At 39.0% G+C, this 15,796-nt stretch overlaps 2 protein-coding genes across 4 annotated transcripts in view; one reads left to right on the top strand and one right to left on the bottom strand.

Moving 5' to 3' along the window:
• Positions 1–1,227, bottom strand: part of LOC110326366 (male-specific lethal 3 homolog) — a 9,484-nt gene extending 8,257 nt beyond the window's left edge. The window contains exon 1 of the mRNA XM_021204751.1: positions 1,119–1,227. The gene's annotated coding sequence lies outside the window, so the exon portion shown is untranslated. The remainder of the gene's footprint in view (positions 1–1,118) is intronic.
• Tbc1d32 (TBC1 domain family member 32) overlaps positions 1–15,796 on the top strand; it is a 201,917-nt gene that overhangs the window by 116,125 nt on the left and 69,996 nt on the right. The window lies entirely within an intron of this gene.

Genomic DNA, 15,796 nt, shown 5'->3' with positions numbered 1-15,796 from the left:
TACTGGTTAGTTCATATTGCTGTTCCACCTACAGGGTTGCAGCCCCCTCCAGCTCCTTGGGTACTTTAAGAGATAGTATCTTTAATAGTAGTGTCTCATATTTACAGTAGTTCTTGTCAGGAATCACCAAGTACTTTAGTTTTAGTCCTTTAAGCCTGATAGAACTAAAATCCTCAAAAGAAACACTGTCTCACCTAACAGTAAGTAATTTATCAAAAAGTCTTTAGCCTCTTTCCCATAGCTGGTGAATTCCAGTTTTTTTCTAAGTTCACTTATAATCTCTTCATATTTGTAAACATGTAGCCTAAATCACAAAATCAGTACCTTAGATAAGAAAGGAAGTACAGATGGGAGAAAATTTAATGATTATTATAGAAATGTATACTTCACAGAGACAAGCATGCCTGGTACAATTATTTATCATTATTACTACTACCATTATTATTATTGGTTAAGATTTGTTTGTTTATTTATTTCATGCACACCAGAAGAGAGAATCAAATTTTATTACAGATGGTTGTAAGCATGTGGTTGCTGGGAACTGAACTCAGGACCTCTGGAAGAGCAGGCAGTGCTCTTAACCACCCTCTCCAGCCCTGTTCTTAAAATTCTCGCCTCTTCTGTTAAGTTTGAACTGGCATTTTTAACTTCTCAACATTAGATCTACTTTCTGTTTCCTATTCAGTCTCAGCTGCTTATAGGCTTCAGTGTCTCAGGCTGTATTTTGTGGGTTTTGAGTCCCCCACTATGCTGCATTAATCTTGTGTTGGTTTTGGGTGCTAGATGGCTGTTCTCAGGACTTGCTAAGGGGGTTCTCTAGACCCTAGCTTACTCTTCGTGGCATAGATCATGTTCCCTATAGTCAACAATTATTGTTCAGTGCTATGGGATGTGGAAATGTGGCAAAATACCTCTAACATATGCCTCTAGAATACCTCTCTAGACACTTTGTTCCATGAGACGTTATCTAGCGATTATGTCTATGTCTGCTCAGCCCAGAGAGGGCATTGACAACAGATAGGTGGAGTTCGTCTAAGGCCAACTTGGGAAATCCAGAATCTGGTGCTGGTCAGTGGGGTCAGGGAAGCTCAAAGCAGCTGCAACTCTGAAAAGCTTACCTCAACAAGGTGAGGATTCCGGAAAACTGCAACCAGACCGCTCTCTGTGGGAATCCTAGCCAACCGCTGTTCTTTCTCACCCCGCAGTTGTTGACTGCTTTTGAAGCCCTGGAAGGGAGGGGGTGGGGACCTTGAGAATCTTGCTAGTTTCAGTTTTCACCGGATTTGTCTGGTTTACTTCCCGACTCTCTAGCGCCCCCTCCCGTCAGGAGAAGATGTTTCAACTTGGAGGAAATGGCTACAGCTCAAAGGGTAGCACTGCCTCCAGTGACTAGGGCCCTCCCACATCAAACATCAATCAACAGAATGCTTGACAGGCTTGTCTTTTGGCTAATCCTCTGAAGACACTTTTCACAATTTGGGGTTTCCTTCTCCAAAATGGCTATAGTTGGTACTGAGTTGACCTAACGCTAGCCAGCACAGCTGCAGGAAGGACAGTCTTTGTAGGCCCTGCTTCCAGCCTTTAAGACCTGAGGCTACCCCCCAGGACCTATAGGACAGCTCCAGGCTTCTAGGCGATCTGCAGTTCCTGACAGGCAGACTTGCAGGGCTGCTCTCAGATGATGCTGCTACATCCCAAGACCTTTTGAGCTGTAAACACTTCCCAGAGCTATAACATGAGCATCCTGCATCTACAGAGTGCAGACCTGTTTCATTTAAATCCTTCATGGTGATCTATTTTTAAGTTGCTTGATCCCATTTAAAGGCTGGTAATTCCGAATTTACAGAGTACTTCACATTTATACTCTTCGCTATCTACTCCCTCTCTTCTTAAAGACTGCTGGGGCAAGAGAGAGAACCTGTCAGAAATATCATTGAATCTTCAATTATTAAGGCACGTTACACTCAGCTATCAAAGAAAGTAGCACTTTTGTAAAATAAGGTTAAACTGACCCAAAGAACACGGTAAATTTTATGAACATATGAATTATATGTGCAGCATAATCTCTAGTTTATGTGAAATTTTCTCTAGCTACAGAAGAAAAAAATTACTAAGTCTGGCTTATAGATGGTATTATGTGCTACACCTGCAGCTACAGATCTTTTGACCATGTATATCTAAAAGAGGGGAATTTTAAAGTACACTGTCTACTTATTCGCTTTGTCTGGAAAGATAAGCATTTAGGTATTGATTTTTATAGCTTTATGGGCCTTGACTGATGGGTAGGAAGAATGGCCAGGGGCTCAGGAAACAATCATCAGGAGATGTATTTAAGAAGATGGGTTGAGCATAGCACTTCTCACTCTACTAGGAATCAGTGCATAATCAATGAGCACACAGGGGGATCTGATTAAATTACAGGGGTCACAGAACAGAACAAGGAAGTCATGAATCTAGAAAGGGACTGGTAGGGATACAGAAGGGTTAATAGAGAAGAGAGAGAGATTAAAGAAGGGATATTGGGGAGTTAGTAATTGACTTATATTATATGCCCATATGATATTGTCAAGTAACAAAGTACATGAAAAATATAAAGAGAAGACCAATAGAAGAGAGTAAATAAAGAGTTCTCTAAGAATAACCCATGTTTTCTTGGTGTCCTCACCATATTTATTGATGAGTTTTATGAAGCTGTTTTAAGTGCACCATATGCTTTGCTGTATTTTACCTCCATACCTTCATACGTCTCCCTCTTCCCACTCCTTCTAGTCTCCTTCCTTTCTTCAGATTGTCTCATTGTCACATGCACACACAGGAAAGGGAGGGGGGAGGGGGAGGGGGAGGGAGTATCTAAATAGAATCTAGGAACCACGGGTAAGAAAACATTCCATACATTGTTTTTGGGTCTAGTTAGTTTTGCTTAACATGATCTCTAGTTGATCCCATCTTCTTTCAAATGATGTAAATTCTTTGTTATGATGGCTGATTAGACCTCCACATTGTGTACTCACACCACATGTTTTCCACCTGTGCCATTTGTTTACATGTGCCTATGCTGGCCTCATGACTTGAATATTGTGAATATTACAGTCACGCAGATGGGTAGGTATTGCTGTGGCTTGGTGAATTTGAGTATGTTCCCTGGAGTAGAATGTCTGGATTTTGTGATGGTGTCTTTGCAGTTTTGTGAGGAGCATCCACAGTAATTCCTGTGCTGTCAGAATGATCTGTATTCCCACCAGCCAGGAATGAGTCCCTCCCCCCTTTTTTTCTCTACCCCTTCAACATCCTTTACTCTTACTTAATTTCTGAATAACAGCAATCAGATTCATAGAATATTAATGCACTTTTGATTTGCATTCCTCTGATGGCTAACGATGTTGAATATTTCTTCTTGACTTTTTTTTTTTTTAAGTAGTCTCATGTTGTTTAGGTGGGACTGTCACTACTGTAGTTGAGGGTGTCCTTGAATGGATCCTTCTGCCTCCATCTCTCAAGTTCTGGATTATGCCTGGTTGATGTACTGCTGGAGGTCAAACTGAGGCAGGCACCCTACCAGCACAGATATAGCCCTGGCCTTTCTGTATTATTGGCTACTTTGAAAGCTTGTCATTTCATTAGCCTATTAATTTACTGGGTTGTTTGCTTTTGTGTGTGTGTGTGTGTGTGTGTGTGTGTTGACTTTTTCAAGTTCTTATATATTTTATATATGATTTCTCTTGCAGATATATAGCCACCAAAGATTTTGTACAGTTCTGTGGGTTATCAAGGAAACTTAGTTGTTTCCTTTTCTATGTAAAATCTATTAAATTTTATGCAGTTTCATTTGTCAATTTTTGATATTGCTTTCTGTAGGTTTAGATTTTTTAAAACCTACTTTAGTAAGGGTTCTCAAATGCTTTGGCCCTCTTTCTAGCCCAGCATACAGTGATAGAGGAGAATGATGGGAAATAGGGCTTTAGGGATAGAGACCTGCTTAGAAGTAGTTCTTTGGGATGCCTCCAGTCCATTCTCAGGATATAAGAAGTCTAGTTCAGTAGTGTCAGGCTACCAAGAGTCCAGTTTAGAAAATGTCACCAAACATGGAAAAGCAGTGGCAGCAGAGTCCAGCGGTAACTGCCAGGCCCCTGCTAGATCAGCACAAGTCATCAGGAGCAACCAGCTGGGATACCAGGAGTTCTCTTCCCTGCCTCTCTCTACAAATGAGTATCAGTGGAGAAAGGAGACCAGTAAAGCAATGCAAGCAATGCAAGCAATGCAAGCGCCCCATCGCTGTCTGTTGGGTCCTACTACTTATACTCTCTCCACACATGACATGTCTGCCTTCTCACGGGTCTGCTTCAGCAAAACATCACATGGTTCTTCATCAGCCAAACATTCCAGAGTTCGCCTCAGGAAAGCATCGCATGATACAGCCAGACATTTCCCGCTTCACCTTTTCCTGTGAAGAAGGTCATTGGAATTTACATTCGGCAAAGTAGCCTTCTACTTTGTAATCAACCCTACCTTCGTCATGTACCAGAAATAAAAGTGTTAGGAAGAATTCAGAAAGGAGAAAAAATAAGAAAACTTAGAAATAAGCCTAACCAAGGAAGCTAGAGACCCCTAGAATATAATGAAAAATTTCAAATCCTGAACAAGGCAATTGAGAGAATGGCAGTGCCTTCCTTACACAGATGCTCAGTAATGGCTGGTTACTTCTGTAAAGGAAACAAAGTAAGCCATTCATGATGGGGTCACCTTTTTCTCAGCGACCCATGAGCCTGCCCAAATGGGATGATGGACAGTATGGCCCTCTGAAAGCTTGTAGTTATTTTTGTCAAATAAGAACAAAAATAGGTCTCTTCTTTTTCTAACAGAAGTAATTGGATTTACTCCAAAAATCTAGGAGTTCGCGTGCAGTTCCTGCAGTTATTTTGCCAGCCACTCTTGTAGTCCTTAGCCTGTCACTGAAATGTGGACTGTTGTTGATCTTACCTGGTTAAAAGCCCAGATGATGGACTCGCTGGATGTGGAGACTGACTGACATCCAGATTTTATTTCAGACCTGGGTTCTACACAACTGGCAGAGTTGATATAAGTAGTTCAGAGCAATATACAAACAGTACGTGCTGCTCCCAGAGCTCAGACAGGCCAACATTACATAGCTCACCGCTTTCTTAGTGGTTAGCAGTAGAAGATTTAACAGCTTGTGAGGCATTTTAGAGTTAGTGAAATTCTCCTGAGATGGTTAACCTCTCAATTTCTTTCTATTAATTAATTAATTTATTCACTTTACATCCAGATTGCAGCCCTGCTTCCTCCCAGTCCACCCCTCACACAGCCCTTCCATCCATCCCTCCATCCCTCCATCCCTCCATTCCTCTACCCCTTTCTCTTCTGAGAAGGGCAAACAAAGGCGCCCCTCCCCATGTACCAACCCACTGTGGCACATAAAAAAATTTAAAAAAAATTTAAGAAACTCTTCTCCTGTAGTTATTAAATTATTTAGAGTCAGCTACTTCCTCCTCACTCAGGTACTACTGTGTTAACATTAGAATAGGCCTTAATCGTGGCCGCCTAGATGGTAATGGTACCACACTTGGAGCCTGTCTTATACTAAGTTTGGAAAGAACGGCAGCTGCATTTCTGTCCATACCAGGTGAAAGCACATACCTTCTGGTACTCATATCGACCAAATCATTGTTATGGGGTAAAAATGCAGAAACCACTGAGCACATTCAGTGTTCTAATTGAGCGTTTGTATAAACCTGGTATCTGTCTGTAGAGATATACTTCTCACAGAGAAGCCCTGAATATTATTACAGGGAGGTTTTTTTTTTTTTTTTAAAAGAGAAAGAACAGCTCTCCTGTCTGCACTGCCACAGGGAGGCCGCCCAACCTAGGTAACCAAACCAATGCTGGACCTGAAGGTGGAGCCTGAACACTCTCTGGGGAAAGAGGCTAGGGGCTCAAGGAACACCTGGCTGCTTGTTTTTTTTACATGGATTTTGCTAATGGGAAGTAGCATATATGTGCTTTAAAATAGTAACCCTTTTGAAAAGAATTGATAAGAGAAATATAATTTTATCCCATTTTTAATATTTTGATATAGCAAAAACTTGTGATACATAGATGACAATTTTGTGAGTTGTTCAAATGTAAGTGTGTACAGATTGTTATAAATAATGACTTTTGTAGTTAACTAAAACAAACAAACAAACAAAACAGAGAAAGAACACAGAGAAACTCCTGGATGGCAATTGCAGGGAGAAACAAGCAAGAACTTTAGCAAAAGCCAAGAGCATGCCGTTAGCTGGGGCATTTCAACCCTGAACAGATTCTAGAACAGACTTGGGTGCTTTCCCACAGAGCTTTTCAGGGTAGGGCTAGAAACCAAAGATGGCTTCAGCTGAGACAAGATGAGGAAACCTCCACCCTGTTATGCCATCAGTGCTGTTATGTAGCCTATGCTGACTCAGTCTTGTAAAGAGAGTTTATAGAGTTTATATAGAGTTTATATAGAGTTTATATAGAGTTTATATTTCATTGCACATAATGAGCAGATACATTATATATTATAACAGTCACAGGGAAATGACACTGGATAGATTAGATAGACATTCCAATTCCTCTGTTATGTGTGAGAAGTTAGTTTACTGAAGCACATGTCTGTTTATAGTGTTTCAGAGTATTTTATCAGCAGCAATAAAAATGTGAACAACTTTTTCTATTACAAAACGACTCAGGAAAATGTCATGGCTATGCATTGACACCTTCTACCTCTCCCCTTTTTCCAGTAAGTACAAATACAGCTCTTAAATTGGGGTTGTTTCAATTTGGAAAATACTTTAGGGATTTTAGTGTTTTTATATCAATGGATTACCTTTGGGAGCCAGGGAGAAACAAATTTAATGATGATGAGAACTATGTAAAAAGTCATCCTCTTGTGGGGCCTCAGATGTCCATAATAGTGATTCGCATGCAGTCTTTGGCACCTGAGATGAGGTGAGCAAGCCATTTTTGAATGTTGTCAGTAAGCTTGATTCAGGTGAGGTTAGCTATTTTGATTGTTTTCAGATGCTTTTCTAGTGAAAAAGGGTTTGGATCCTCCATGTTCAGTCTCATGCCACGCTTTAAGAAGAGCCTCTATAGGCACACAAGTTCTTTTATGTTGATTGGCTTCATTCAGCAACTCACGTTCCCAAGAGTACTATAGTGTGTGGCTTCTTGGGAATCACACGGTCATAATTTACTGCCTTAGTTGTACCTTGTTAGTGTTGTCGGAAATAGCGAATACATTGATAGCTATTGTTTTTTGCCCAACCTCTCTGTGTCTTCTGGTGTATAGAAATTTGTCTTGACAAAAGTAACCTAATAAGACATTGCCCGAGATAGTTTTTGCTGGGGCAGCAGTCCCTCTAGTATAATCATATTAAGTCTACCTGTTCTTTGAGTCTGCCCAGGAGAGCGCACTGACTGCAGAAGCAACATAGCTTCTTGGACAGGCCCCATTTTGGGCCTTCATCTTCAGCCAGGAAGCAGATCTGAGCTCCAGACCTGTGCAGCTTCCCTGCCCGAGGAGAGGTGGCATGCAGAGAGTACTCTGACCACTGAGACTCAGGAGAGAGCTGGACTCCCAGGACTGCTGACAGAGGTTAACAGAATCACAGGAGGAACAAGCTTCAGCCAGAGACAGCTATAACAACTACGCCAGAGATTACCAGATGGTGAAAGGCAAACAAAAGAATCTTACTAACAGAAATCAAGACTGCTCACCATCATCAGAACCCAGCACGCCCACCTCAGTGAGTCCTGGATACCCCAACACACCTGAAAAGCAAGATTTGAATTTAAAATCGTATCTCATGATGCTGGTAGAGGATTTTAAGAAGGAAATTAATAACTCACTTAAAGAAATACAGGAGAACACAGCTAAAGAGGTAGAAGGCCTTAAAGAAGAAGCACAAAAAATCCCTTAAAGAATTATGGGAAAACACAACCAAATAGGTGATGAAATTGAACAAAATCATCCAAGATCTAAAAAGGGAATTAGAAACAATAAAGAAAACCCAAAGGGAGACAACTCTGTAGATAGAAACCCTAGGAAAGAAATCAGGAACCATAGATGTGAGCATCAGCAACAGAATAAAAGAGATGAAAGAGAGAATCTCAGGTGCAAAAGATTCCATAGAGAACATGGGCACAACAATCAAAGACAATGCAAAATGCAANAAGATTCTAACTCAAAACATCCAGGAAATCCAGGACACAATGAGAAGACCAAACGTACGAATAATAGGAGTAGAAGAGAATGAAGATTTTCAACGTAAAGGGCCAGCAAATATCTTCAACAAAGTTATAGAAGAAAACTTCTGTAACCTAAAGAAAGAGATGCCCATGAACATATAAGAAGCCTACAGAACTTAGACTGGACCAGAAAAGAAATTCCTACCATAACATAATAATCAGAACAACAAATGCACTAAGTAAAGATAGAATATTAAAAGCAGTAAGGGAAAAATGTCAAGTAACATATAAAGGCAGGCCTATTAGAATTACATCAGACTTCTCACCAGAGACTATGAAAGCCAGAAGATCCTGGACAGATGTTATGCAGACCCTAAGAGAACACAAATGCCAGCCCAGGCTACTATACCCAGCAAAACTCTCAATTACCATAGATGGAGAAACCAAAGTTTTCCATGACAAAACCAAATTCACAACACTATAGGAGAAACAACAATATGAACTAACCAGTACCCCCAGAGCTTGTGTCCCTAGCTGCATATGTAGCAGAGGATTGCCTAGTTGGACAACAGTGGGAGGAGAGGCCCTTGGTCGTGCAAAGATTATATGCCCCAGTATAGGGGAATGCCAAGGCCAGGAAGCTGGAATGGGTGGGTTGGGGACCAGGGAGGGCGGAGGGTATAGGGGACTTTCGGAGAGGAAACTAGGAAAGGGGATAGCATTTGAAATGTAAATGAAGAAAATATCTAATTAAAAAATAAAATAAGATAAATAAAATAAAATAAAAAAATTGAAAAAGAAGTTCTGAAACTTCTATGATTTATAATGATGACTTTGCATTTAATATAGATAATTTTAAAATTTTGCTAGAACAATTTTTAAAAGATTTATGTGTTTATTTTATGTGCATGAGTACTCTATCTGCATGTACACCTGCATCCCAGAAGAGGTCATCAGATCACATTACAGATGATTGTAAGCTACCATTTGGATGCTGGGAATTGAACTCAGGACCTTGGAAGAACAGCCAGTGCTCTCGACCTCTGAACTATCTCTCTAGTGCTTTGGGATATTTTGGATGCTGTTTTTATAGAGTCTCATTTTGTAGCATTGGCTGACCTGGAACTGATTATATTGTATAGATCAGGTTTGCCTTGAAGGAATATTTCTGAATATAACCTTGTTGTATCAAATGTAAAACAATCAGTTTTCTCTATGATTAGAGTTGCACAAAAGTCAAACCTGACATTCTTTTGCTTATAAATCTCATGATTAAGATTTGAAACAAATTTTCTAGTATTTTTTTTTCAGTTTTTCTATGCAAAGAAAATACTAAAATAATATGTATAGTTTAATTTACTTTGTTAACTTAGATTTAATACTATATTAGCAAAAATAATATTATTTTACTCAAGTGGTATTTCCTTGTATATTTAGTCTATTTGCTATTAGTTTTAGACAAATATGCTGGTATAATTAGTGAGCCATTAAGATTTGTTTATTAGAAGAATGCATAATTAAGTAGCAAATGGTATTAGCTGATCTCAAGTCTGGCAAGAATCTGTATTCTTTAATTATCATTAAAATGTTCTCTCCTATTAGTATTCTGCATCTGCTTGTGTGTCATGTACACATTTATCCTTCTCATGGCCATAATGATATACTCTTCCCCATTATCTACTGTAGCATGACAGTTGTTTTTAATGAAATATTAAAGAAAATTTAAACATACAATTTAATAAATTGTTATAGAGAAGTTGCCTATATATTCCTAGTCAAGTAAGAATTCATTAATATTATTTGACATTGTTTTTTCATGGCTACTTCTTTTCCCCACTAATGGTTACTGTTATTTTTATTTTTAAATAGTATTTAATTTTTATTAATATTTTATTATTTAGACATGTATCACTAAACAACATTTTAATTTGTTGCTTCTTAGACTTTATGCTAATAATAGCATAGACTATATATCCTATTGTAACAGGTAATTTCTATTTAGCCTTCTGTTATTTAAATTAATATTACATGGTTTTGTAGTTTAATTATCATAAAATATTCCATTATATGACTATGCCATGTTTTGCCTGTAAATGTATATTAAAGGTGTTTCCTGTTTGGGTTTTGTTAACAAGGGCCTTTTAAAATTTCCTATTTTATTCATTATAATTTTGTCTTTCAAGTAATTTTTACTTGAAAATTGCTCTATAGCTCTATGCTAGGTTACAAGTAGTGGCAGGGAAAGTCCTTTGTTCTTAAAAAAGAATCAATAATAGCAGCAACAACAAAGCCTGCTTCCTTTCTGATCTCTTGCCAGGTAAGATTTAGAATCAGCTTGTCACACTGACCTCACTACTGGCATTATAACTATTATTGTATTCATTCTATAATCAATCCTGAATGAATTGGCATCTTTATACTACTTAGTTTTCTAATCTATAAACATATTATATATCTGTTTAATTAAATATTGTTTAATTAACATTAACATTTATGGTTTTCCTCCTAGAAGATTTACAGCTTGGGGGACTTGTTTTCATCCCACTTGTATTTTGTGTAGCATAGATATTACACTGTGGCTGCATCCCCAAGTGGCTGATTGCATGCATGATATGAGGCTGGACCCTTAACCTCTTTGCTCTTGGGTCTCGATGGGTGAAGTGTTGACAGTGAGGTAACTGTGACATGAAATATGGTTCATCTCTCCCAAGCTTGGAAAGTAGGAAGTACTTGATGGGGGCAATGTTCTCTTGGATTATGAGAATACATAAATTATTTGATTAATTCTTTAAAATTATTTTAACTCACTACTACTATACTGAAGGTAGTTTTGATAATAATGTGTTTAAATCAAATCCATATTTTTTGCTACATTTATCATGTAGGTAGGGTCTGTGCTTCCTTAATTGTAATACTTATATTCTTCAGTCATATACTAATAGCTGTCTTCATACAGATCTTATGCTTCTAATATTTTAAAAGATATTATATGCTTTCCTATGATTAGCAAGCCTTTTTTCATGGCAGTGTTTAATTGATCATTGCTAGTATAAGTAAGTGTATTGAGTATTTAAAGAATCATCCCGCTGGCTTCCCTACATAATTCTCATATATGTACACATATATGTGTGTGTGTGTGTGTGTGTATGTATGTGTGTGTGTGTGTGTGTGTAAATTTCCCCTCATAAATTCTAGTTGCTTTCTCATTATCAACTGCACAGCAGGATCACACTTTCAGTTCTTATGTATTGGCCTTCGAGTTTCTACTGTTTTTCCTTCTCTCCTGTCCGTGGGGCTTACATTCCAGGACCCAAAGTGAGTACCTTAAATATTGCATAATAGTAAAGCTGATAGATATTATGCTTTTTGTATGCTAGGATAAATGTCTTATTAATAAATTAAGTATAAGAGATTAACAATGATTAATAACGATTGTATATTCTAAGATTGCTTTGAATAATGTCATTCTCTGTAACTGCTCCATTGTGCCACACTCTGCCACAGCAGTGTGCCCCTCCAATGGCACATGTGTTGCCCTTCTTCCTGTAATAATTATGGTTCATATCACACCTGTGTGCTGAGATGAAACAAGGTGAATGACCACAGTGAAGTCACCCTGTAAAGGTTGCTTCAGCACAGGTACTGTGATACCTGACAGTTGATCTAATATGCAAGCCAACTACTGCATGCCCAGTGGGCAGGTAGCGTGTACAGGCTGTGACAGGTCCTAAGCCATGTAATACTGCAGCTCATCATACCTCACAGAACATACCTCTAGCCCCCTCTCTTTAACTTACTCAGCTAGTTCCAGTGTGACCACAGCTGCCATCTGTACTCAACACAAGTGATTCACAAGGATATAAGCCTCATGGGATTAATGAGACTATTACATGTTTTCCTTAAAGCTCCTCTTTCATTACGGTAATCCATACAATGTCCTGCCTTAAACCACTGTCTTATCTAAGTTATGATAATATATTATTAATGGATTTCTACAATCTACTCCTGTCTAATTTCAGAATATTCTGTAATAGCCACCAGAATTATCGTTACCCCATGATTGCATTTTCTGACATTATTCTTTTAATTTTTACCGCAGATCCTTCATGCTGTTAATATATATGTACTTATTCATGTTTATATTTTACATTTTAACACATATATGTATTTATGGGGGTAATATATGCCTTTTAATACACTATTCAATATATAATATCAGGTCAGGTTAATTGCTTCATCCTGTTTGGATTATGTATCATTTATGTGTGTTAGGAACACTCAGACTATACTGGTTACATTTTTATTTTTAATTTTTGTTTTTGAGAATTTCACACATGGGTGACTTAGAAAGGTCGACAACCATCACTGTTGCTGATGCCATCTCGATGCTTGGGTCCCTCATATTCCTCTGGCCCTGTCTTATCTCTTTACTGTTTCTTGCCACTTTGCCTACTTTATTCCCTTCACTGTTGCTCCACTGTGCTAGGAATGCTCCCCATGTAGGCTCCTCCTTCAAGCTGTTTGCTCTTTTGTTGGACAGTCTTCACTGGTGTCTCTGTGACTCGTCCTCCTTTTGTTCTTTGCTGACTTGTTTCCATCTTGGGGTTCTTTTCAGGTCACTTTGCTTGGCATCCCACAGTGACCACTCCGTGGTAGCAGCCCCTTTGTACTCCAGTGTTAGATGTAACCATCCATGGTTCTACCCTTCAAACTTCTCAAGACTTTGTAGTTTCTGTAATTCATCAGTGAAGCAAACTCATTTTAGAAATGATGACTGATGCACTAGGAACATCCAGACTATGAATGCACCCTGATAATCAAATAATAACACCTGTTTATGAAGTAACATTAAATGCCTATTGTTTGTGTTGATGATCTGTGTGTTTCATTTGTCTAGTCACCATAAGCTCATGCAACATCTGGTGATGGCAGTTTGATTATTTGTCCTAGAAGGTAGCACATTGAAATCCACATACCACTATAAAATTGAAACTATGCATATGCAAATCTCAAGAGTGTATAGATGGATATTTTACATTATTCTTAGATATGAACTTATCAAAAAGTGAGTAAGCAAGTTACAAAAATAACACAAAGATCCTTGTTTTCTTATTGAGTTTAAGATTTTGGTGTTGGGTCATCATAGCTATCCTGCATCCCTGTCTAGGTATTTAGTCAAGTTGACAGATAAAATTAGGCACCATGAGGGTGCACCAGTCCTGGCCTTTCCTTTGTCTTTTTGGAGGTCAACTATGAGGTTCCTTTCAAGGCGTTGGTAGGATAGGACCTACTATGGGCTGACTTGAGTTTATTTGCAGTTTGCTTTATTGTCTGTCTTGTGAATGCATTTTCCGATTTCTCAGGGTTAAATGAGAATGGTGGAGAATATTTCATACCCATCTGCCTTTCCCAAGAATTTCCTGTCCATTGTTAGCTAGACTTGGCAGAAGACAGACTGATCTTGCCTGTCTTACTACAACTTATCCTAGAGCCTTTCTAAAGTCACCACCTCTATTACTCCATCTGTGGTTCAAAGCAAAATGATCTTGTTTGTAAATTTTTAGACTCTTGAGAATAAGATGTTTCTCTTACCTAAAAGAGGAGGGAGGACTGTTTGGTCTTTTGTAATCTTAATGGGAATCTTGTCAAACAACATGGTTTTTCTGGGTTCTATATTTGTATCATGAATTACATCAAGGTAGACTTTAATGTTATACTTGTCTTTTTCTCCTCATAATGAATTAGATTTGGTTGCAGTATAAAGTCTTTTTGATTTATTGTGCAATTAAATTTGTTAAGCTTTGAGCTACTACTTGTGGTTACATGATTTTAAAAATCTTACATCATACATTGGTCTTAAGTCTTCATCATCAAATGAGGACTTGTTTGAGTCCTGAATTTTTTCATAAATAGAGTTGCCCCAGTTCACATGAATCATCTCATTGCCCACCTAGTTACTAAGGCCCCCTTCCCTTTCATATGTTGAGAGTGCAATTGATGGTCATTTTCATTGTCAACTCAGTAGCCTAAAAGAAGAGAAAGGTAAATCTTTTCCTTCTGGTGTGCATGCGTGTGAGTTTGTGTGTGTGTGTGTGTGTGTGTGTGTGTGTGTGTGTGTGCTGGTGACAAGTTCCCTTGCTTGTTTGAACTAAGCATCATCTATCATCCTTGATTACTCCTTTGATACCACATGTCCAGCTTACTAGGAGTTCACATGTATTCATTAGAATGTACCTGCCTCTCAGCTCCAGTCTTCTGCAACTGACAGGCCACTGCTTTGAGGGCTTGGGCATACATGATGGGATGGGAACACAAGCCCAGCATCCCCAACCCCTGCACATGTAAGATAAATCTATGATCTTATCCTTGAATGCAGGTTCTTGGCACAAAGGCTGTGGCAGAATAAATCACACAATGGAGGACTTCTCCCCATCTCCTGAGAACTTGCAAAAGTCAGAAAATTAGGGGGATTTCAGTCTCTATGCCTCCTGTATGTCATGTGGCACATGGCAGTGGCAGCTCTCTCCCTCCCCCCTATGTCTCTCTCTCAACTTTCTCTCCTAATGATCCCCTCTCAAGGATTTTACAGGGATTCTGTACTGGCTAGTTTTGTGTCAACTTGACACAGCTGGAGTTATCACAGAGAAAGGAGCTTTAGTTGGGGAAATGCCTCCATGAGATCCAGCTGTGGGGCATTTTCTCAATTAGTGATCAAGGGGGAAAGACCCCTTGTTGGTGGTGCCATCTCTGGGCTGGTAGTCTTAGATTCTATAAGAAAGCAGGCTGAGCAAGCCAGGGGAGGCAAGCCAGTAAAGAACATCCATCCATGGCCTCTGTATCAGCTCCTGTTTTCTGACCTGCTTGAGTTCCAGTCCTGCATCCTTTGATGATAAACAGCAATGTGGAAAATGTAAGCGGAATAAACCCTTTCCTCCCCAACTTGCTTCTTGGTCATGATGTTTGTGCAGGAATAGAAACCCTGACTAAGACAGATTCCATTTTCATTCTCTCTCTAGGCCCCACCATCTTGCAGGCCCCAGCACACTGAGCTGTCCTTTGTTTGTTTTGTTTTCTATATAGGCTCTGAGGATTTAACTCAGATCCTCAGGAGAAGCTGCTTCCCCACTATACCCAGCCTTAGCTCCTTTATGCGCTCTGTGTTTCTGTCACTGTCTAACCTTGAGCTTGCTTTGTGTCTAAAGTGGTCTCTTATTTACCCCTTCTTCCTTTCTCTGTGTTTTTGGATTTGAGCAGCTCAGCCTTTAACTAGATATCTAGACTTTTGGGTGACTCCATCTGCATTGAATCTAAACAGCAGTCGCAGCAGCAGCACTTCATCTTTTGACTTCTGTAAGTTGAGTGGAATGTTTTTCTGCATGGTCCTGGTGGACTTTTCTTTGGTTTTATATCTTATGAGTAGCCAGGTTCTAGGCAATGTTATCGAACAGCTATTTTTGGTACACTTATGTACACTTTGAATGGGTAATATATGCTGTTGTGTCAAGATATAAAGTTCATATCATTTCTGAAGACATGAAAAGGTAGTGATAGTTTAGTGAACACCTAT

The sequence above is a fragment of the Mus pahari genome, chromosome 9, assembly GCF_900095145.1.
Source record: "Mus pahari chromosome 9, PAHARI_EIJ_v1.1, whole genome shotgun sequence".
NCBI lineage: Eukaryota > Metazoa > Chordata > Mammalia > Rodentia > Muridae > Mus > Mus pahari.
This window is presented reverse-complemented; position numbering and strand designations above follow the sequence as displayed.